Raw genomic sequence first — 24,735 nt, 5'->3', positions numbered from 1 at the left:
GCAACAACTTAAATGCATTTGGACAGCCTGAGGATTTTGCTGTGTGTGTGTGTGTGTGTGTGTGTGGGGGGGTTAGCCCATGAAATATCCCACATTCAAGTAAATGTGAAAGTTGTGAGCCATGCTTCTTTGGTTCTACAACTACAGCTGCATAATCTGAAAGTTTGGCATCCTGGCAGATTGACTCGTATGATGTAAAAATATTAGGCTTTTTGTGACTGTGGCCAGCTATAACTGGACAGCGGGTTGGGTTGCTTCAGAAGGTGGAATTTTGCCATGTCAAACCAACTAGGGATTTTATAATTTTAGAATATAAAACGGATACACGTTAAATATGGTATGAGCAAAATATGGAAAAATGACACAAGAACTGGCATAGGCATTGACTGAGATTCTCCATTTGCTGATGTTTTATCATTCAAGCCACAGTTAAGAGTCTAATTGATTATGGCGACCCCTATTTTCCTTATTGCAGTCTCCTTATTGATCCAGTTAGTGCGGCTGTTCACCTCTCTGCAAGTGATTTTCCTAGTCATTACTGCCAAGATGAGGACTCTTTCTGAGTGGCCCCTTAAAGTGACTTTAATGCAAAACCTCTCTCAGCTCTTCATAGATTCTTCAGAGTAAAACGGGTCGATTTGAACACAAAAAACCTGTTGGTGCAGCTTTTTATACGTTCAGATTCTAAGTCAAATGCTAATTTAACCTTAATCCATTTAGAAACTGATGCTCACACAACAATATTGTTTGCTAATCGATGATAGACAGGGGTCACAGTGATCAGTGACAAGTAGCTCCAGAAATTACTCTCACTGATAAAAAAAACACATTAAATAGCCACGTAAAGCAGCCAAACGGAAAAATCTAATTTGAACATAATTTGGTACATCTGCAGGTAATTGACGGATAGGGAAAGGTTTTGATTTCCTTGGAACTGACACTTGTAGAATGGTCATGAAAGGGTATAAGTAATAGTATCCATAGGGGAGTTACTGGCGTGTCCATCTGTCAAAGCCAAAATACCGTCATATCCCTGCATGTTATCTAGTAAAAGGATTTCACAACATGCCGATGTATCTCCATATCGATCACTGGTCTGTAAGCACGCAGTGGCTACTTAACGGAATAAGGGGATAGCAAAGTTTAAAAAGGTAAAATCTTGTGCATAGTGTTTTTAATGAAAAAGGGCCAAAGTGACCAGTGTTTTCTCTGGCTGTGTAAATTACAGTGTAAAGCGTGGTTTATTTTGACACATCCACGAGATCCGCGCAGCCATGTTACGTTAATTTGGCTATCACGTCCCTAAACATGGCCAAACGTTTCTGTTCAACTCACCTAAGAAAATTTCTGAAATCTTTATGATTCGGCCCAAAAACATTACCATGATCAACAAATTGTTTACAATTCCTGGACAGAAAGTGCCGTCACTCTTGGAGGAATTCTGTAAATGAAGTTTTTATGTATTTTTACAACTTTTTGCATTGACCAACAGCTTCGCATCACAACTTTTCATCACATGTGAATGTTGGGCCTGCTATGAATGACAGAAAAAAAAATACATTCAGGTAACTAGATAGATAGATAGATAGATAGATAGATAGATAGATAGATAGATAGATAGATAGATAGATAGATAGATGGATGGATGGATGGATGGATGGATGGATGGATGGATGGATGGATGGATGGACGGACGGACGGACGGACAGATAGATAAATAAACTTTATTCTGGACTCATGGTCCAATAAATACATACATAAATAAAATAAATAAATACATCAACTCAAAATGTCTAAATACAAATGAAAAAAGAAAAGGGGAATACTGAAAGACACTGCACACAGATGCAGCATTCTATACACGTCACAATCCACACTCCAAGTCTCAGTCAAAGAACCTCCCCAATGACTTGTCAAAATTCTCCATATCATCATTAACCCTGCCAAGAATCGTTCATATGACAGTTTTCCGCACGTTTTCTTTCCACCTGGTAAACTCTGGAGGGGATGGATCTTTCCATACGCTGAAAATCACGTGGGTAGCTGTTATTACCCCGACCTTTAGAACCACAAACCCATATTTTGAAACCCCCGGTATCACAGACTGAACCCCAAAAAAAACTAATCTTGGTGACATGGATAATGTCACGTCAACCCACTTCCCTATACTGTCCAGTAAACCCTCCCACATTCCCACACAGCATGCAAACATTTCCCTGGATCTGAGCAACATTTCCAGCATACCTTATTTGGCACAACTCCTATTCTGTGGAGTTTAGAGGGAGTAAAATCCCACCTATGTAATTAATACTGATCAAACTTTCCCCTGGCCTCCCTCATACTTATTGGAACGTGGCAGTATCTTACACTAATCCTCTTTATCACACCCTAGATCCCTCCGTCATATGAACCTCAGGGTTTTCACTTATACCGCCATTAAACATCTTGGTAAAAAAAAAAAAAAAAAAAAACGTTGCTCTATTCGTTACACCAGGGAATTTCTAAAAAAAATCCTCCAATGCATTTGTGTCTTGAGTAAATTTGCCATAAGTAATATAGTCCCTTACTTGTAAATACTTCCAAAAATGTCCCCTCGTGTCCAAACTATACTTCTCAGTGTAAAGGTCACGTGTCCTGCGTGTGCCTTTGACCGTTGCATTGTTCCAGTATGCCGGGCTTTTGCCAAACGGTATTACAGGGAGGTGCCACAGCGAGGCACAGAGTGGTCTTGAGTGGGACGCCCCACACATCTTCTGTACCTTTCTCCAGACAGCGTTAGAATGTAAGGTCATCATGGAAGTCCTCTCCGTTACTAGTTGAGCTCTTAATCCAGCTTAATTCAGGGTCTGTGCCCATCCACTGCTTAACCAGTCTTGACATTTCAAATGCTAATATATACATTCCCACATTTAGAAGAGCCAATCCCCCAGTGTCCCTAGAGGCGCACATTTTCTTCATATTAACTCTCGCTTTCCTCACTTCTCACAGAAAGTCTTTATCTTTATAGGTAACCTAATGGAAACATAATTAAACTGTGGGGCCACCACCATTTTGGTTACATTCATTTTACTCCATGATATAAGGTTCAACTTTCTTAACTTATCTAGATTTGTCTTTATTTTCAGGAGAGGATCCATATTTTAAAGCATGATTTACATCATATTTGCTTTCAGTAATATTCCCAAATATTTCATGCCCAAAGGAAACCACTTGAAATGAAATGTTCTGACATGTCTAGAATGGCCACAGTTGTTCATTTTCAACCTATTAATCTTGAGAGATTTACCAAGAACATACAGATCATTTCCCCCTCTGACAAGTGATGACATCAGGCATCCAGAGGGAGGAGACTGCTGTTCAGTGATAGATACAGTAGAGATTGAGTTTTTACACTCATAACTGTATTACAGGCCAATATTAGAGCATACAAACCTGCAACGAAGAACCCCACACCAAGGTTCTGCTACTTTACCGTGAAATCAATTTCATGTCAGGTTACAGTACGAGTTTGCCCTCTGGCAGGGGTCACAACCGCTGCTACCTGCTGACTGTGTCTCCTTTCCTAAATTAAAAGACTGCATCGCATTACATGTGAATGCACACACACACACACACACACACACACACAGCCACACACACACACACAAAGAGCACATCGTATTACCTGAATAAGGACAGAACGATTGCAACCAATGCAAAGAAACTCAATAGGCTTTTAACTTTCATTTAGCTGGTATAGCAGGGCTTGCTAAAGCAGTGCCAAGTAGATCTGATAGCACAACAGAGATGGATCAAGACTGACTCCACATTAAAGACGCCTGACAGCAAAAAGGGGGACAGAAATGACTTTAAAGAGAGACGTGTAGAAAGACAAAGAGAGGGCTGGCTGTGAAAGGCAAACAATCAACACAGCCGTGGCCAGGCTGCCGTCTCTCGCAGCTTTTTCCAGCATCTCTCCATACGTCCATGGCCACAGCAGGGCGGCATCATTTAACAGACTTCTTCTTTTTTTTTTTTGGCTCACTATCGTTTCATTACCCTGTTTTTTTTTTTTTTTTCATGCTCATTTCCTCCTTTGAAGAGCGGGCGCCATCCACCCCGTTGAAAGTTGCAAGCGGCTTCATGTGGCAGCGGCATCGCTACATAAATAAAGCTGCAGTCACAGTGAAAACATCAGTGGCGCGCGCTCACAGCGCCGTATTCGAAAGCAGTCTGAGAACGTGCCAAATTCAATTTAGTGTGGCGTTTTACCGCCTGCCTCGGGTTAGGAGGAGGAGAGGGAGGTGGCGGGGAAGTGATGATGGGGACACGGAGGGGAAGACGGGTAAAAGTACAGAATGACGATAAACGTGACTTTGCTCAGCTGTGCCGTTCAGAGGAGCTGATGACGGAACAGAAATCCTCGTATTTAACAGACCTTTTTCATTTCTGCTCCTTCTCCAGACCAGAACAACACAACACCAGAAAAAAAGATTGCGATGCTGTGTTTGTTTGATCTGTTTCGGGGCAGCTTTAGATGTCAATGTGAATTAGCGGGTCTTCTCATAGTATCTACTGATTAGGAAAAAAAAGGAGCTTAAAGGAGTTTAAAAGCTTAAACCGATAGGGACAATTCTGTGGGAAATTGAGACAGAATGCAAATTGAAAAACTTCATTGGCAGCACAATCTTAGATTTGCCAGTCTGATATTACCTTATTATCAGTGAAGCTACCACAACTTTTTTCTAAAACTCAGGGTTGCAGGTTTCTGATTATAGAAATAATGTTATTTTTATAAACAGTTTCTGGTTAACATTAGCGTCCAGAAGAGTGACTGAGGTCAGCGAAAAATGTGTAAAAAGTCACGAGCTTACAGTAATCTTTGGCGGCAGCTTGGCACAGACCAGCTTCTGGGTTCCAAGTGCATCGTGCTTTTACAAACTGACAGTTTTAGAACCGTTAACATTTAATATCATATTATTTCTGCAGTTTAGGATCATTGTAATGATGCTCAGCCCTCCACCCGTCGCTGTGGGCTACCAATCAGATGCAGACTTAGGAGTTGTTTCGACAATCCAGTGTAAGAGTTGTATTTGAATGCACCGCAGCGGACCTATTGGGGGGGGGGCGGCACCTCTTGACATACAGCATTTGGGGCTGGTTGAATGCTGCAGGCAGCCGGGGTGGCACTCCAGCCTCCTTTTCTCTGTAGCAGTGACGTTTACATTCAACTTGACCTGATTTGGGAGGAGTAACGCAGGAGTAAAGCTTCGGTTTGGCCCAACCTTTGTCTCTCCATCATCACTGTTTTAAGATCCAGCTATCTGTGTCGAGACTAAGAGGAAGATCTGGAACCAGCTGGAAGATGAGCTCAGAGTCTTACATGGCAGAGAGATGTCCTGGTTTCTCTGCTGCACCTGTAGCCCCATCACCCCGTCTGATCACCGGTGGATGTGTAGGGGTCATTGACGATGACATTGGATGGACAGCTGGATGGGGGACCTCGATGCGTACACCCGGTGCATGTTTTGGGTAGCTGAGACGCACACCTGTTGTTGTGAGTTGAGAGAAATGAGTCAGCATCAGTCTTATTTGAAATCATACCTCATTTACAGATTTTACTGATATCATGCGAGCCTTGTTATTAGATGAGCCGACAGACGGGCCAGATAGACAGCAGCTTAACTTCTGCCCTAGTTAAAAATGGCAGTCAGCTGTTGAGTTCAGGGCTCGTTGTTGGGCTGGCCGCTCGCTTCTCAAGGCACTGAGAGAGCCTCCGCCCCTTTTTAAATGATATGTCTGAGAAAAAAAAGGTGACAGAATGATTAACAGAGTAGATTTTTAATACGAATGGTGACCTAAGCTAGTTGTCAGCCTCTAAATATGCTAAAGTTTTGATCTCTCTCAGAGCTACATCTGCGATTTCACTGTTCTAACGAGTCTTTACTGTATTTCCATAATCTCTATTTCAACGTCTAAAAGACTCAGACTGATCAAAGCTGAGCCGAATAATTCTACACTGAATGGTTAGTTTTGAACAAAAAGCAAAGTGAAAGAGTTCTGAAACACAAAAATGGACGATTTTCACTTGTTTTTGGAATTAGGACCACCTTAGAATCCCACAAGCATACGAAAACACCATAAAAAGGCTAGTCAAACATGGACTAGGCCATTTTACACTGATTACAGATTCTATCAACAGGTTGTGAGAGAAAAACTAAATTGGTTGTTTTGGCATCACAAAACCATTTGCTGAAATCTCACTTTAGTTTGCGTGAACCCAGTAATGCACGTGGTTATATCATATTAGCTGGATCTATTGTTGTGACATCATTATAGTGATTTTATCAGTTGTCTAAAATGTGAATTTATTGAAGCTTCACTGTTCCAAATAGTAACTTTCCTGCTTCTTAATCAAGTCAGGTCATTTGATACATTTGAACATATTTTTTGTTGTAAATATTTGTCGCAGACTCACACTGAGGTCAATTTTAGGATGGAGCTCCAAATTTAGTGTGAAGAGTAAAAAAAAAAGTGTTTTTATTCTGCGTTACTGAACTAATGCAGCTGACAAAGACGGGTAACAAATGTTAGGGGATATGATCCAGATCAGGAGCGCCCAGAGCGCATTTTCCCTCCTGCATTGAACCTTAATAGTTGCTTAACTTATTCTGATAAATTTCAAAGTGTATGCAGGGTCTTCCTGATTTAATCAATCCCAAATGCTCTCAGCACCCCTAAAATAAACAGCTAAGTCGCTGCGCGCCTACAAAACAGCAGCTGTACAGTAATGTTGGTGGAAAGCTACTTATGAAGTCTGCATGTGTTCCAGCACCCCGGCTTAGAACAGAAATCCATATAATGCTTTTCAGCAGCCCTCCGCTCTTCCCTCCCCAGTTGCCTTTTAGAGTTGTCATTGGAGAGTGACCTGCATTATCTTTCTCTCACTCGCTTTCCCCAGCTCTGTCTCTTCCTCTGACTGAATGGAGATTTAGATAAGAGCGCCTGAGCTGCATGAGAGCGGCTGCTGAATACCAAGAGACGGGCCAGAGGAAGAAGAGAAAGGCCAGGGGAGAGCGGGGCGCGCAGGGCAGATTCACACCTCTCTGACTCATTCTGCTGCTGTTCACCTCCGTCATCAGGACGGTGCGCCGGGCTTGGAGTGCAGCTTGACTGTCCCCCTACCTGTCAACAGGGAGCGCCCCCCCCCCCATCACCCCTCTCTGTCTCACATTTCGGTGCATGGCGAAATTATGCAAATACAGTCATCTCTAAATGTGACGGCGCATTCACTCAGATCAGCTAAAGTTAATGTTCCTTTGGTTTATTGTAGTGTTTACACAGCGCACACAGTGCATTTTCTGGAGCTGCACACCTCATAACATGAAACAATGTGGTGCATGCAGGTATGCAAATGCACCGACAGTTCAAATATTTCCTACTCCTTCTATTTCATTTTTTACCTCATGCATGGCTCTTTTCCTCCTGTGCGTGTGTGTTGAGGTGGAGGAGTTTCCTTTCAGCTATCTGCTTCTGCATAACACACACACACACACACACACACACACACACACGCGCGCACAGGCCACCATTTCAAATGTCCCTGAGGTGATCGATGAGGTGGTGATGGAAATGTCATCGGCTGCTAATACATTTATCATCGCTCATCCAGCCCCGTGAATTCCTCCTTTTGGTTTTTAATCATCTTTGCTCTTTTGCCACGAGACCATTTGAATTCAGTGATTCAGCGGGGCTGACTCCTCTCTCCTCTGAGGAGGCTCACTGACCGTGTAGCCGTCCAGCGCTCTGACTGGACTCACTAATTAGTGGACAAGACAGGGGCAAGCCTGTTTCTACCTCAACCTCTGTGATGGGGCGGTAAATAAGTACCTGAGCGAGCGCTGGGCGTCAACAACAGCCATTATTATGGAGACATCAAATACTCACTTAGCTGAAACATAAAATACCATTTGCAGGGTTATTATTTACATATTTCTTAGACTGACCAGGTGATTCAATTTTCAAACATTTCTAGCATTTCAATAAGGGCTATAATTAACAGCAGGAAAAACAGCGTTAAACTGAAAATGTAATAATCTTTAAAATAAAATGTGAGCTAACAAACAAAAGAACTGGGGTTACTGAACTTGAGCTTTCATTTTGAAAAAAATCTCCAAATCCTGTCGTGGACAGAGATGTTCTGCTCGGGGTGTAAAAAAGATCTCATGACAATAAATCCCCAGACACTTCCTATCACATTTCCTATGAAATTGTCTCTCAAATGGCTGTTTTGGTGCTGTCAGCATGTAATTCTGTCTGCTGAGGGTGGCTTGAGTTGATACTATGAGCCTCAGATATGAAGGTGAACGGCCTGCTGGAAGCTTGATGTGAGTTTACTATGTTTGAGACTCTGTTTTGAAGTAAGAAACAAAGTAGCTTTTATTGGGAGAGATTTCCTTTCCGCTGTGGTTCCACGCTCATCCAGCAGGAGTGGATGCTAGTCAGTGAGTCAGTGCAATCTGCTGGGTTTCCAGCAGATTAAAGAAAACTTTCAATAAATCTGTCTGTTTGATTTGATTGACTTGACTTTGTAAAGTGCCTTGAGATGACGAATCGGCGTTATAGAAATAAATCTAACTGAACTTAGTTGAATAGGGTCTCAACGAAGCCTCCGCAACATTTGTGTGGCTGCATGTTTAGTGCTTTAAAAAAAACTACGCAACCTCAAAAAGACTGACAGACAAGACGAAAATGATTTGTAGGCAGTTTGGGAATACCACGGTTGGGTAACTGTAACCCGCCATGATTGGAATGTCTTCAGCTCCGTAGCTTCCTTCTAGAGTTATCCTTAAGTCTTAATCGAGGCTCCATCAGAAGCCAAGCTGCAGCGACTTCAGTCCTGAACCTGGACCTGAGCCTTCCACGGATTCACTCCGTGTCTGATCGCTGACACGAGCTTTTAAGTTTCCACCGTCTGCTGTGAGTGGTGCGTTCAGGTTCCCATGGGCAAATGGCCGGCTCTCAGAGAGCGTGCGTTCAGTGTGAACAGGACTCCCTGAACCCGTTTGTCTAGAACAGAACTTTGTCGTGTTGACCTCAGCAGTTGGAGACGACCGAGAGCGATCCATTGGGTCACTGAACGGGCCACCAGACAGCTAGAACTCTTGAGTTCATGCAATAACTACATTTTTAACTGAACAAACACTAGGGTTTCCAAAAGCTTTATCCTTTATTTTTCTCTTGTTGTTATTTTACAAGACCTCAATGTATAAATAGTCGCAGCAACGCCCAGGAGGATGTTTAATAGGAAAGTAAAACGTTGGTTCATTGTGAAATTAGCTTCAATCGGATGTTTTGCGTGTGTAATCTTTCACATGGTAAATGACAGCAGTCATAACAATCTGGACTTGAACTGAAAGGACCCTGAAACAGAGGAGCCACCCTGAAACGGTGATCTCTAGCTTTTAATGCAGACTCAACGTGGCGATCTCCAGCAGCTTTTCAGCGAGGGGCGGGCCCCGGACTGGTCCCCGGTCTATCACACACCAGGGAAGTGATTAGCTGATTGTAAATGATCATTACTGTACTTCATAAAGCAGTCTTTTCATACACTATACGTTCCATCTATAATTATATTCACGAGTTAGAAACGTTTGACTTAGAGGCACGGTGGCTGGCTGCCATTTTCCAGCCTTTGAATGGCTGCCCAGTTCTCTGAAGGACTTCCCTCATTACCAGCTAGCGGCGCATAAAAAATGGAAATCATAAAGAAAAGGATCATTTGGAAGTTAATTCCCTCTTCTAAATATATAATTGATAGACGTTATGCTGTATATCTGTAATGTGGTGACAGAATCGTTTACTTCGGGATCTGAGAATGGAAGTCTCATTTTAGGGTGGTTTATGGTTTGAAATTGTAGAAACGGGCTGTGAAGGGTGACGTCAGACTGTGCTGCGCTACAGTTGTAAGACTTCATTATATATTCATGTGAGGAAAGTGAGGAACGTCATAAGTGAGTGTGCGCATGCACAAATAAGTGTCTCAGCCAGGCAGAGAGGAATATGTAAAATGGATATTTATTGTCTTTGCCGCCTTGTTCTGCTCGCTGAGCGCTGACTTCATTCATCATCTGTATATTTTCCTGCTCCTCATCCCTCCACTCCACCCTGTCAATCCCATGGCTGCCGTTCGTTTCTCTCCCTCTCTCTAAGACAACATGTCAACGTCGAGATATCGCTCCTCTCACTAACACACATTGTTATGATCTGTATGAGTTAGCCGTGTGTGTTGTTGTTGTTGTTGTGTGTGTGTGTGTGTGTGTGTGTGTGTGTGTGTGTGTGTGTGTGTGTGTGTGTGTGTGTGTGTGTGTGTGTGTGTGTGTGTTGTGTTTGCATGCGGATGTACAGTAAAACGTGTACGCGAGTCTTATCTGCAAGTGCTGTCATTGTATTGCTTTCATGTTGGTGGTTTTGATGAGACTCATTATCCTGAGTTGTGCTGACTTCCATCTCAGTGTGTGTGTGTGTGTGTGTGTGTGTGTGTGTGTGTGTGTGTGTGTGTGTGTGTGGTTAGTGTCATAAGCTGCATCAGAAGACGACTCGCCGTTGATGCTTTATATGATGTGCGGCGTAAAGACAGATTCATGAGAAGCTGCGTTTAGGTTCAAACCAAAGGCTGTCTGTGTTTACAAATTCAGCTGCGAATGGCGGTTTATAGGCTAGTCAGCATAAAGCGTGTGCTCATTATCTATTTATATCCATCAGGATGTAATGTGAAGTGGCAATCCTTCAGCTTTAGGACAGAAAATATCTGCTGTTGAGGGTTTCAGACATAAGCCCTCCATCTGATCACTGGTGGAAAGGGGAACAGCTTAAAACCTGCAGGTGCAAACCAGAGCTGGGTACGTTTGCTGTGTGAGTCCGTCTGATATGTGTTTTGATCCACAACCATCAATCCACACCAATAATGAATGAAGGAGAAGCAAATTCCAATTCTCATACGATTCGATTCACTGCCTAACAGTGATTAGAAAACAATCTGATGTGATGCTGGCAAGGGAACAACGGCTTCCGATTAAACAAAAGTCACTGCTAAATAATTTTACTAGAAGGTCAGGTTTCATAATCCCAGCACGCCAAGGGTGTGTGCAATATGGAAAAACTGTTGGACGACAAAGGTGCTTCTCAGGAAGACTATCCTTTTGGCTGCTCCCTTGTTCAGGGGTCATTACAGGTCATTGCAGCATGCAGACAGACTTAGCAGAGTTTTAACCACCAAATCCCTTCCTGATGCAACAAACATGCTTATCAGACAGTTAGGATTATGCAGAACAGTTTTTATCTAGATCTGGAGCAGTATGAAAAAGATTAATAAAAAGGAAACGTTAAACTTAACGACTCACACAGGATGTAAAATGGTCTCAGTTTTAAAATAATGATTCTTTAAAAATGTCATATATAAATATAACAACATTTGCATACACCATTTGATATATTCAAATTATAGAGAAAAAGAGTACTCTTTCATTCACAACCATAACCTCCATCCTTCATTTGAACAGATCCAATTTTACAGAGCCCAACGTTAAAAAAGCCGATGTGTCACTTTTTGACTTAAATAATCTGATTCCTCTGTGTGAAAGTCTTTATTATGCCCGTTTCTCTTTTGATTAATGTTTTAAATATGTTTAAATTATACATGTTTGTTTTGGCCACTAGACACCAGATCATACAAAATCATAGAAAAACTTGGGTCAGTGGTCACCCATTGTGACAGGCTCGCCAACAGCTGACCAACAATGACAGAAGGCACCCAAAGGTGTCCGAAGTTTCTGGACAAACGCAGAATGACTAAAGGGATAATAAGAATCTTAATCCAAGGTCTTGGTTTCCACTCATTATTGCACCTTTTTATATTTACGACATAACTACTTGCGGCATTTATTAGTTTGGCGTGTATTACCCTGACTGTCCTGCTGCGTGTAGAACATGCATCAACAGGCCATGGTGCCATAAATGTACCAATTTGTTTGTGTGAACGTGGTGAGATAAGGGGTTATACAGTTTGACAGGTATGTTAGATATAAATGATACATAAATATAAATGAATCCACACAAGAAACGACTTGTATTAGGTGAAAGAAAGTCATGCAATGTCCCTTTAGTCCAGTGCTGGCGCTATGCTCCGCTTGGAGCTTTGCCCCTTTCCATTCACCTTGAAATAAGTTGTTGCAGAAACTCCTTGTATGCTACTAATGAAAGCGCAAGTATGAAAATATAAAGTAAAAAATATTCCATTCCACCAGTTTTGTATGCCCCACTTCATTTTTACATTCTCCACTCAATATTAGATTCACACAATCTTTCTCTGAAGCCCAAATTACACTTCACCCACGCTGCCTCCACGGGAAGCAAATCTAGGGGACTGCATTTGTTGTTGTTGCTTTTGCCTCTTTATTTTATTTGTGCTGTATTAAACACCAAAAAGATAAATTACCAGTGAAATCAGACGAGAAGCAAATATGAATATGCACAATGCAAATGACTTGCAACTTGGGCTGTTAAGAGCCATGGGGACTAATAAAAGCCTTTTACCGAACAGAAAAGTGTGGCAATTCAAGGGTGCAAGAAGGATTTCATCTCAACCTGATTAAAAAACATGGCCAGGTTTCAGTAAATGAGCAATATTGCATCGCTGAGGCAGAGAACTGAATTTAGGGCCAGGAAACAATGTAAAAAGTATGAGTGTACTGAGTTCCAGTAGCACACAAACTATGCTATCAGTATGCTTTGTGTGTATTTGTGGTAATAAGTGGTTCTTGGAATTAAAGCGATTTATAACTCTGAGTTTTATTGTGACTGCTCAGTCTTCTCTGAGTAAAACATTGTTTAACATTACATTTAGAGCATGGGAAATAAATAATTTAGCAGCTCTGCAGGAGGGGAAAGCGGGAAAAACGTAACTTAACTTTCAAATATACACAATTCACCATCCAGTCACGAATGCCTGATTTAAAAATCTCCTTTAAAAGAAGGACATAACATAAACATGTCAGTTATTAAAGTCGTGCCTCTACCTGCTGTTCTCTCGCTGCATGTTCAGAAACATAAAAAGGTTTGTGATGTTATTCTGTTACTGGATGTAGTTTAGGAGCATTTGCAGCCTTTTTGTTGGTTAACCCTTTTCCCCTGAGGTTGACTGCTCCCTCTGCTTTGCAGCCTCCCTGATGTTAACTTTTTCATGTTCAGCCTTCCCCTGCTTCTGTTTGTGATCTCCACTCTGGACATGCGGTTTTCCTTTATTGCTGCATATTTAGTGCCACCTTTTGATGACTGATGGAGTCAGCCCACTCACTTAAATCTTGATGCACACAGACGGCCGCAGGGAGTTGTGGAAGACTCTAGTGGGCAGACACACGTGACAAAACGTATGTCACACAGTCCTGACTGTCCAATGGACAGCAGAGCAGTTTTGGAGGGATGAATTTCCCCTGAAGGCCTCTCCACTATTTAGAAAGGTAGTGAGGGCAATAAAAACATGTTCTCAGTTTGATGGACTGGATCTATGAAATTTCCAAAACTTACAACAAGCTAATGTGGAAATGTATCATTGGCAATGCAGTGAATGAGCTGTATAATGTATAGTACTATAGATTTGTATACATGGAGAGGTGACTGGTTATATTAGGGTTAGGCTCACTGCAGTCCCCCTCCTAAACAGTAGGTGTCAGGGTTGACTGGAATAGTAGTTCTACGCAACAGGAAAAGATGGATCGTACCTGATAAATGATGTAAAGATATTAGATTCCCATTTCACAAAGTGGTTTTCATACTTGAAACAAAAATACCTGTTTTTCTATGTATTTTGGTTAACAATATACTATATTATTAGCCAACACTGTAGTGGCCTACAATTAACACATGACACAATTTAGAGAGTAATTACTTAAAGTCTAATTTGAAATAAATCTAGCCACGGAAAAGATATGGTTTTCAGAGGATGTATGCGTTTATTTATTTTTGCCTTTTATTCTTTTTCCTTGACGCTTATCTAAACGAGTTATTTAAGATCTTTTGACAGAGAAAGAGGCCGTTTAGCACTGGTGACTAGATCAAGTGCTGCACAAGTAGCAGTATTGTGGGTGCGGGTCAATAGAGCTTAAGGATGGAAAAAAAAAAAGGAAGACTAGCCGATCTCCTGTAAAGTGACTGGCCGCCACATGCACCTGCATCCCCTTTGTAGGATTTTATTTTAAACTCAGGAATGAGTCAGTGAGGAGGCGAGAAAGAAGCGGGGGAGGAGGAGGCGAGCCAGAGAAGGATGTTCGCCTGGAGACGAAATATATGAAAGGAACTGCACACCGAAAAGAAGTTAAAAGGAAGGACAAAAAAGAAGATGCAATAGTAAAATGCAGTGGGTGTTCATTTTAATAACTGCTGCCATATTTAGACGAGCTTTAAAAAAAATCCAACCCGTTTGTAGGCTCTTGCCAAAATTACCAAAGCAAGTCCTAGCGCGTGGATCCAGGCAAGTATAAAAATAGATGCCTGTGCATGGTCCAGTGCCGGGTAACCCTGTCTGCTTCCCTGCAACAGTGAATGCATACCGGTGCATAGAATATACAGAACCAGCTGGGATCCACTGGTCCCTGCCTGTCAGTGTGTGTGTGTGTGTGTGTGTGTGTGTGTGTGTGTGTGTGTGTGTGTGTGTGTGTGTGTGTGTGTGTGTGTGTGTGTGTGTGTGTCTGTGTGTTATTTTCCAGCTGTGCCCATCTGGCCGAGCTGTGCAGCTACCATCAAATTCTGCTCAAACTGACAATATCAAGCTGCCATTTGGTTGTCTGAGACGCAATCACAACATGTACCAGGCAATGTAGGAAGTAATCAGCAAGGGAGAATATTTAAGACAGACCTGAATGTCAAGGCCTTCTCAAAAGTCTACCAAAATAGACAAATTTCATCCTCAAAGCTAGGACATATTTAATACCCTTTCCTTGAACCAGGGGTCTCAAACTCTAGCCCTCAAGGACAGGTGACCTGCATCTTTTAGATTGTCCCTGATCAAATACAACAGAAATAAATTATTGAGTTCCCTCCTCATGGGAAAGTTTTCTAGCGTCCTGCTGATCATTTGATTGAGGTGTGGTGAAGCTTAGAGACATTTACAAGTTGCAGGCCCTCGGGCACTGGAGGTTGACATCTGTGCTTCAGCTGAAGTTCATCTGATGTCCTGCCTCTTAAAGCCAGTAACCTGGAATACAATGTGTGAAATAAAAAAAAATAAAAAAATGCTATAAACTGTCTGAGGTAACAACCGGGTGACACTTCTTCCTTTCTGTCCAGTTTTTGGAGCCGATGTTCCAGCTGGCTTCTATCATGTAATAATTCCCAGCATCTTCATTTGGGAAGCACATGATTTAAATCTGAGCGTGTGTAACATATTTGGATAGGACTCAGCTACAGAGGACTGTAATCACAATAATTATTCTGGTCTCATTCCAGCTTTAGGCCTTTTAGCTAATGACAAGGCACAACACAAATGGCTGGATTTCAAACTGCCTATTTTACATCTGAACTTGACGTGTGTGCACAAATTATGCATATCTCCCCATGTAAGTTGGTTTGGCAGCCACATTTGGACACTGATCAAAAACAAAAATGATGTCTGTGACTTGCAGAAATAATCCATATGATCTCAATCCCATTCAGTGCTTGGAAAACATCATGTCTCCATATGAGAGAAATATTGACCATGTTGCATTACAACACAACAACTGAAGAGAGGTTCTGGTATTTTGCCTCTAGTTGTTTGCTATTGTGAAGTACATCAGCATCTTTAAGTGTTTTTGCTCCGTGGAACTATGGGAGTAGAGTTCTATTCAGAGAAAGAAAGCAAATGATGTATCATTGCATCTGTACACACAATCTGTACAGGCAGTGCAATGTTCCGTGGGAGGAAGCCGGAGTACCCGGAGAGAACTCAAAACATGTACTGGGAGAAAATGCAAACTCCCTGCAGACAGATCCCAGGCTGGGATCTGAACCCAGGGCCTTCAACTGTTCAGCCCAGATGTTTACCAAATAACATAATTCATGCATAATCTAACTGGCACGCCTTTAAAGCAGTGAACACTTAAAATAAAATAGGATTTCTGAGGTGTGAAGCATTGAGTTGTGTATTTTCTGCATTAAAGCAGAAGAAATGTCTGCCCATCCACTCGCTGCCTACATTATGGACACAGTTGGTGGCTGAGATGGGCTACTGTCTTTTGCTACTGCAGTATAAAGTTGTAATGAAGACGAGTTTAGGGAAGCTTGCAGATTTAATCTATAAAATCTGGTCATGTGATCTTTATTCACTAATATTTATAATTTCTATTTAACACAAGTTAATATCTTCTAAGTACGATTTAACCCTAGTGAATTGACCCTGAACGCGCCCAAAACACACCCCCATATTGTTTGCATCAGTCACTGTGCTATGATAGCTGATCCAATGTCTTCATTGTGTTGATCATCACAGGAGTCTTACATAGCAATTAAATGCAGCTGATTAAAACATTTAACTTTACTAAATGATATCAGTCTTTGTAAGATTGTGTACTGCAAACTTTACACTGCAGTTTGCCCAAAGTGTCTTCCAAATCAATGGCCCTTTTTTCTTGCATTTCACGCAAGAACAAGTTCAAATTGAGATACTATTGACAGTGTTGTCTCATTGCTTCTGGCAATCCCACTTCAAAGTGAAATCCACTTTCTTTCACATAATGAGTTGACCTTTTCTTTGGTTTGGCGAGCCTAACTGTCCGAACGTACAGAGCAGGCAGAACCAGCGCCTTGATGAGGAGTCCAATAACACAGTGGTGTTGGCTCTAAATTCGTATTACATAGAAGACATTGGGTTTGTAAACAGCCCAACCCTATTGATAATTACTATCAGCAAGTGTTATTTAAGACACTTTCATAAAATAAATATAACAGCAGGATCTCTCCATAGATCTCTGCTGGATCATTTGCCACATAATCGCTGCGATAGTATGATAATGACTGCAGCTGCATTGGATGGATATGACTTACACTTAATAATGAAGATTTGTTATGATGCTCTGCTGGAGATGATGCCGTTTGTGGTTCCATTGAGAAGTGCATGAGGCTCAAATTTGATTGCACTGTTGCTTTCATGATATTTCCTTTCAAACATCTTTATTACTAATTAGGTATATCAGGAAAAAATGAAAGAATACTGCACTGTTTTACCTTTGCAAATATAAAATGTAGTAGATTGGAAACAAATGTCAGAGAATAAGTGAAATTATTCTTAACAACAGCTTTTTAGTTATTGTTACAGTACATTATATTAAGACATTCGATATTGCTGGTATTGATGTGTAGCAAGATGTTGAAAGTTTTGGGTTACAAGCCTCACATCATATTACATTTTTAAAAGAGTTTGAAAGAGGTGCCAGAAAAAATCCCAGTAATCAAAGTTTTTGTTTACCGCATGGAGCATCCATCCATCCATCCGTCCATCCATCCATCCATCCATCCATCCATCCATCCAATGCTCCATCCAGATGGCATTATTATAACTCAAATCATCAATATATTAGCTGCAGTATGAATGCTTGCTGCTTTTCTTTTTTAAATTTAAACAAATAATTTCATACATTTTCATATATATTTTAAGTGTCTTAATAAAAAGAATACTGCATGTTTTTTTCAAGTATATCAGGTTATAGGAATCATATACAACCCCATTTGGCACAATAGTAAATTTGATGATTTCAAAAGCCAAAACTTTATAAGAAAAATAATAAAACAAACAATCAAAAAACATTCAGGTTCTTTTCTACATGTCTTTTTGCTGAATGTGCAAAAAGACATGAAAGGATGGGCTAATGACTACAGAGTGGAGCGTACATCCTCACAGCTATGTGGTCTCTCACTGTACGGTTATGAATATGTAGATAAAACAAATGTTGCTCTGAAGATAAATGTAGTTTTTGCCTTTTCATGTGTAACTTTTACATCATTGCAAAATCTCTTTCTTGCAACGCGTATGCTTGGCACATTCATGACTCATGTTGCCTCCGTAATGGAGAATGTTTCAGGACCAAACCCCTGCTGATTTGGTTTTATGTCTTTCTTCCTTCATTCGGTTCCTGAAGTAAAAAAAAAAAAAAATCACACATTTTCATCTTCAGTGCCCTGGTTCACACTGGTAGGATATCAGCTTTGCACTACATTTCAGCTCAACGGCTGGCCTTGAAACCTCTCCACTGAGACCCACCTGGGTTAAGTAGCTCACCCAGGGGGTTCCTGGTAGTTGCACTGATCGGGGCAACAGAAAGTCCTGTTCAGTCACTCACCCCTGAAACACCCTAGGTGATCTGGGAATGTAATGGATGAAAGGGCACAGAATTCTGTGGCAAAATTCAACATAAAAAAACGTCCACGTCTTGCCCGGAACCTTTCTGAGCTCAATCCTAGTAAAACAAAAGTCAAACAGCCTTGTGGCCTTGAAGAACTGAAAATAAGTAAATAAAAGAAAATTGCTATCAGAGACTTTTTTCATCCATATTTTTTATTCAAGCAGTTTTGTTATTAGTTAGGAATGTGATTTTCCAGGTTTTGTGTGACCTTCCTTACTTTAAAATGAACACTAAAACCTATTCTGAGTTACCTACTCTGCTAAAATAAACTGTACTGGTAAAATTCATATTTACTCACATTGCTTTCTAGCTAACTGCTTAAAAGTGCTTTTAAGTTTAGTACTGTGTGTCAGCAGGCAAAACTAAAATAAAGATGGTTAATGACATTTCCCCTAGTTTTAAAAAACATTAGCATGCATTTTCCACTGATAGTTGAATAGCACCATGCAAAAAGATTTATATAGTTGATATGTAAACCTGTTAACTTCAGGACTGAGGTTACTTTATTGATATCCTTTTCCCGATCTGTAGGGTTTTAAGTTTTTACATGTATGACATGATTACAGCAAAGCTTTATAATAAGTGATTGTATGATAATTATGCAATACTACTTGACTTGTCATGCTGGTACCAATGTATAACAAATTTAAAATGCTTTTGTTTTATCAACTGGCTCTCATCATGGCTGTTATATTTTAGTGTCACAAATTTGTTTTATACCACTGGACACAGCCAAGATGGCATCTGCATACTGCCACTGCCTGTTGATGCATATTCAACACGTACCAAATATCTTCTTGAAATTTAAAGGATAGAGCAGTTGAACACTGCCATTCCCCCTCATGTTGCTGCACCTTGCTGGTCAGCTGGCTAAAAAATGCTACTACACTTCTACGTTGCATTTATGAAACACATATTCGGCTGTTTTGAATTATTTCCAGTTTTGAGAACCTTTGATGGTGTGGAACCTCGGGGGCAACTGTCAGATACATTGTATTCTAGATTTAAAGTTATTTTGAAAAAGCATGAAACTGCAGTTTTGTTGCACTTCAGTATGTTTTATGTAAATCATGTAAATTTCCCCTCTTTCTCTCTTTCTTTCAGGTTGTTCTGTGGAGAGAACGGGTCTCACTCCGCAAAGACTGATGAGCTAAAGGTACGGTTCTTTTTTTTTTTTTTCTTTTTTTTTTTTTCTTCCCTTTGGGTTAAGGTACGGTTCTTTATTTTTTGGCTGGTTGGTAGAGTCAAAAGGACTTTCCGTGGCAGTAGACCCACTAACCTACTCATCGTTCCATTTACCCTCAGACACGTTCATTCATACATTGTCTTCCCTGTTCTCCATCCATGCTTCAAAAACTATTTTCTAGTTCTTGCTTCAGCCTCCGTTACTAATGAGTTGTGTCCTTCACTGCTAATAGAAAATTATTCAAATTTGCTGAGCTTGTGTTTGCCTGCAGCAGCTTGTTCAGTAGCATTTGTAAATAATGCATATTTAATGTTATCTTATGCTTTGAAAATGTAGCTTACAATGTATCAGCCCTTCGGGTGCATGTTTCTGTTACACTGAATCATTCACCTCGCATCTTCCATGTTAAGCTGCTTTCTATTAAACCTAGAGAAAAGGTTGCATGTATTAACAGGCAGGTCTAATCAATCTAGACCATGCTGATGAGTGACTGGCAGGCTGACGAGCTATTTTAAGAGCTGCAAAATTTAATCCTACAACTGAAACTGGTACAAGACATATTTGTCCAAAGACTCTCAGGAAGGATGCTTTAAAATAAATACTTCCTTGCATCCAGATAACTTGTCCATGTTATATACCTTGATGACACAAAATCCCACAAGTAGAAGTTTTACGAACCTATCTTAGATTTGAGAATCGGGATTCTTAAGAAACTTGAAAGAATAAAATAAAATCAAAATGCTCCATATGCAAAGATGGCGTCCGGCAAACTAACGGGTAAAAAATAGCTTACAGCTGGATTTTCCTCCAATAAGAATGGGTCGGTGTTCTGAGACAGGAAAAAAATAATTAAAATGAGAAATGAAAGCATACTGGACCTGATTGCTTTAAGTTGGAGACAGCACAGCTACAACCTTTACAACTGCTATTGAAGTAAAGTTTGTGGAACAAAACCAGAGTAGCCAGAAAACACCCATGCATACACATCGTGGTTTAGAATTGAACCCCGGACATCTGAACTACTGTGCGGTCCGTATTTAAATATGCTGATGTGGATATGAGCGCAGAGATGTATAAAAAGACTGATAGTAGACAGAGTGTAGTGCTCATAGTCTCTTAAATCTCTTAAATATCAGCACCAGCTATCTCAGCTTTGGTGTCATATTGATTTGAAATCAGTGGGGGGGACCATACTCTATGCTACGCTCAGCCAGAGAAAACTCCACTCAATCCAATCATCCCACTGGCGTCACCTTTAACGGACTATAAACTGTATGAATTTGATGCTGAAAAATGTTTGTTAGTTGTCCGTTTTTGTGCTTTTGCTTTTGTATTTAAGAGAAGGCTGTCAAACACATCTCTAACTGTTGGGTAATCATGAAAACAAAGTGAGGTAAGGAAAATATGTACTAGGAAGAGGTCAACCTAGAAAAACAGCTGACACAGCAAACCTGATACTAATCCATCCTGGGACAGCACGCCTCATCCTATTTTCGTGTTTATTTTCGTTGTACAGGGAAACCTAACCTATGGCTAAGTAGATGCTGAAGCTCTTAGCTAAATGTTTCCCTTGACACCCATCGGGGAAGCGCAGAAATATCTGGAAACAACATATCTGAGGGGTTGATTATCCAGTGAACGCACACCATCATTGGTGTTCTTTTTCCCTTTCATGTACCTGTCTACGTCTGTGAGTCTAATTAACCCTGACTTGCATCTCATGCTTTGCTAGGGTCAACCTGTTGTAGTCCTGTTTTAGCACACATCAATAAAGCACTCTGCAGCGTGTCTTCGTTGACGGTTCCCCGTTAAGCTCGTTCGTTATTACAATTCCTTGGACTCCAAAGGCTTTAGCCGGGCTGCGCTCTGATTGCATGTGTAGCCCTTTGACCACCATAAAGGGATAAAAGCACATATCCCATAATATGAAGCATTCATCTAGATAACCTCCTGAGCAACTTTGAAACTGATGAAGCGATTCCGTGTTGGTCTGTGGGTTTTTCTTGTTTGAGGGAGAATTAGAAAGGGAACAAAAGAGCTTATCGGAGCCATTCTCAGGTCATACCATCCCTCCTCTCTCTCTCTCTCTCTCTCTCTCTCTCTCTCTCTCTCTCTCTCTCTCTCTCTCTCTCATGAACACTATCTCTAACCCCCTCTGCCTGTGATAAGTGCCTTCCTCTTTGGACCTATTGCTACTGAAAGAAAGCAACATATATATTGTTCTGAGCGTGTTTATGTGACAGCCCTTGGCTAGGTTTCCCTGTTATTTCATTCTAGACCAATTTCACCCACAGAGACAGCAGGATGAGGACATTAGGACCAACCACCCCACCACCCCCTCTCTCTCCACTTGTTTTTTTTGTTTTTTTTAGAATGGTTCGTAATTACGCACTGTGTCAACTCTCAGGCAGTTGAGCTACAGAGTATAAAGTTTCAGGCTGCGTGGAATTAAAACCTCTGAGGGAGGAGAGAAAGGCCTAAGCTGCACCAGCATCAAGGCGCGGGCTTTCATTTAAGGGCATTTCACAGCAGAAGTCCTCTATCACAACACTTGTTTGCACGCAGATCACGTATTCAGGATATTTTCAGCGTGTAGTCTGACTTTGCATGCATTAAGCGTAGAGAAATGGAATGCTTACAACAGCATCATTGCAGATAAAGCGTATAGCTGCAGCGTGCGATTACAAAATTGGACACTGACGGGAGAATTCCCCCCGGAAACTGTGTTGTACTTCTGCTGGAGGTTGTACACCAGAACCACATCAAAAAGCTGACTATAAAAAAAAAAATAAAAAAAATAACAGAAAACTGTTTTGCGATCTAACGGTCTGATCTGCTGCGTTTAATACACTTGAGCCCGAAGAAGTGCATTAATCGGGTCATGATGGCTCCATCTCCACGTTGCAGCCTCATTACTCGCGCATTTATTCCCGAGTGCTCCAAATTCTGGACGGCTTTGATTAATGCTGATTGCGTGGCCACTCGTAAGCAACGGAAAGTGGGCTTTCTACGCCAGGAGAGACTGACGCGTGGATGTTTGGTTGATTAAGAGGGAGAGCGGCGATGTAGTCATGTGTCGAAACACTTTGTTTCTCAGGAGATCCAGAGGGCTTCAAGTGAAGGCCTCTACCCTACCTGTTGTTTAAGCAACGCCATCTAAGTTCAAACTTTGTTTAGCGTTAGCAACCACAGGATACGTGCCTGATCGACCACAGAAACGTCTGACAACTTCAAACCCCGACAGACAGCTGAAGCAGTGTATGTGAGCGTGAGACGCGGGACGCGGGGGAGGCCTGGCAGTTTGCTGTATAGACAGCCTGTGCCCATAAAAGCAGCGGTAGGTGAAACGCAGCGCTGATAAGCCCCTCTGCACAGTGGGAAGTAGAGTGGCAAAACGCTGCTAAAACTCATTAACAATCAGCTCCATATATCTTCAGGAATGTGACACTGATGGGTGTCTGGGAGGACAGATAAGGGGGCAGGAATTAGGGAGGAGATGTTTTTTTTTTCCTCTCCCCCCCTCGGATTTTCACACACACGCGCGGTTTTAACGCCCTCTACCACTATTGATTATCCAGCCGTCTAACTGATTGAGAGCCAGATACAGAAAAGGCACACATCAATAAAGCACTCTGGGAAAGCTGGGGAGAATTTAAAGACAGCGTCTCTTTCCCCCCGCCGCTTCAACTTCGGTTGGGGGGGTGGTCATTTCATCCCTATGTGACTCATAGTTTTGATCAGTTAATACAAACATTTTTTTTTTTTTTGGGGGGGTGAGTACGCTCCATGCTGACGGTTTGTCGATTCGCTCCCACCAGGGAGGTGTTTTGGTCCTGTCTGGAATGACGTGTACGTATTTGACTTCAGCAGATAACTCTGCTCAGCAGGAGGCCGCTCAGAGGGGCTGCTGTTTGCTCAGGGGTCACTATCTGTGATTCATGGAGTGGATTCACAAAGCGTTGTGGAGAAGGAAAACAAACGCAAATAGAGTTCAAAACGCTGCTCTTGTACTGCAGTCATTAAAGGGAGACCGTAAACTGCTTTAAGTGGTGTGGGCAAAAAATCGTAGAAATCTGCCACAAACGTTTGGTCGCTGCATCTCTGGATGAGAACCCGTCAAATCTTCTTTAAATGACGTAAAACAGCATCGACTCCTATGAGGTCTCTGCTTCTTAAGTACTGATTAGTATTCATTCATACTGAGCCCGGTTCTGTTCATACTGAGCCCGGTTCTGCCGGAGGTTTTTCCTTCCCGTTAATGGGTGGTTTTTCTTCCCACTGTCGCTTCATGCTTGCTCAGTATGAGGGATTGCAGCAAAGCCATGGACAATGCAGACGACTCTCCCTGTGGCTCTACGGTTCCCCAGGAGTGAATGCTGCTTGTCGGGACTTTGATGCAATCAACTGGTTTCCTTATATAGGACATTTTTGACCAATCTGTATAATCTGACCCAATCTGTATAATATGATTGAACTTGACTTTGTAAAGTGCCTTGATATAAATAAAATTGAATTGAATTGAATTGAATTGAATTGAATTGAATTGAACTTGTTCTCCCTTTCTTGCCTCGATGCTCCTTTTTGAGTCTTGTGTGCTTGACGTAATGTTAAGCACAGACCGTACGCTACCTGGTCTGAAAACGCGATTAGGAGGCGAGTTGTTGTGAGGTTCTGGAGGGCGGGTCCAGTTTAGAACATCTAAAATGACGCAGTAACTAGGAGTGATGAAACTGCTAGTATTTAGGAACCGCTCATTCCGTTAGCTGAATACCCCACTTATTGCACAAATTTAGTTTGAACATCCTGACCGAGAGAAAACAAAGATTTTCCCTCTGCATGCTGGGATTTAAAGAAACGAAGACATCGGCGGATTGGGTTCAACCCAAACCGTCTTATCAGAGTCCGTCGGGATTCCGCTTCCTGTCGTCCTTGATGTTGTTCACGCATGGGCAACGCAGGTGATGATGTAATTGCCACAGCTTTGGGAACAGCGCGTGATGAGATTGGGTAACAATATTTCATTTAGAAGCTTAAACAATCCACTATGAGGATGAAATGACATTTCGGAATGGATGGGAAATAGCTTAGAGAGGCGCCGCGGATGCAGAAAATGAAGCCGTCCTGCAGTATGAGATTACA

The 24,735-nt window shown here is 41.5% G+C and overlaps 1 protein-coding gene across 1 annotated transcript in view; it reads left to right on the top strand.

The window, feature by feature from the left end:
• Positions 1-24,735, top strand: part of cdh11 (cadherin 11, type 2, OB-cadherin (osteoblast)) — a 138,221-nt gene that overhangs the window by 32,591 nt on the left and 80,895 nt on the right. Inside the window, exon 2 of the mRNA XM_012881606.3 lies at positions 19,515-19,566. The gene's annotated coding sequence lies outside the window, so the exon portion shown is untranslated. The remainder of the gene's footprint in view (positions 1-19,514; positions 19,567-24,735) is intronic.

Source organism: Fundulus heteroclitus, chromosome 22 (assembly GCF_011125445.2).
Source record: "Fundulus heteroclitus isolate FHET01 chromosome 22, MU-UCD_Fhet_4.1, whole genome shotgun sequence".
Taxonomy (NCBI): Eukaryota; Metazoa; Chordata; class Actinopteri; order Cyprinodontiformes; family Fundulidae; genus Fundulus; species Fundulus heteroclitus.
The sequence above is the reverse complement of the archived record's forward strand: the minus strand, read 5'-3'. Positions and strand labels throughout refer to the sequence as shown.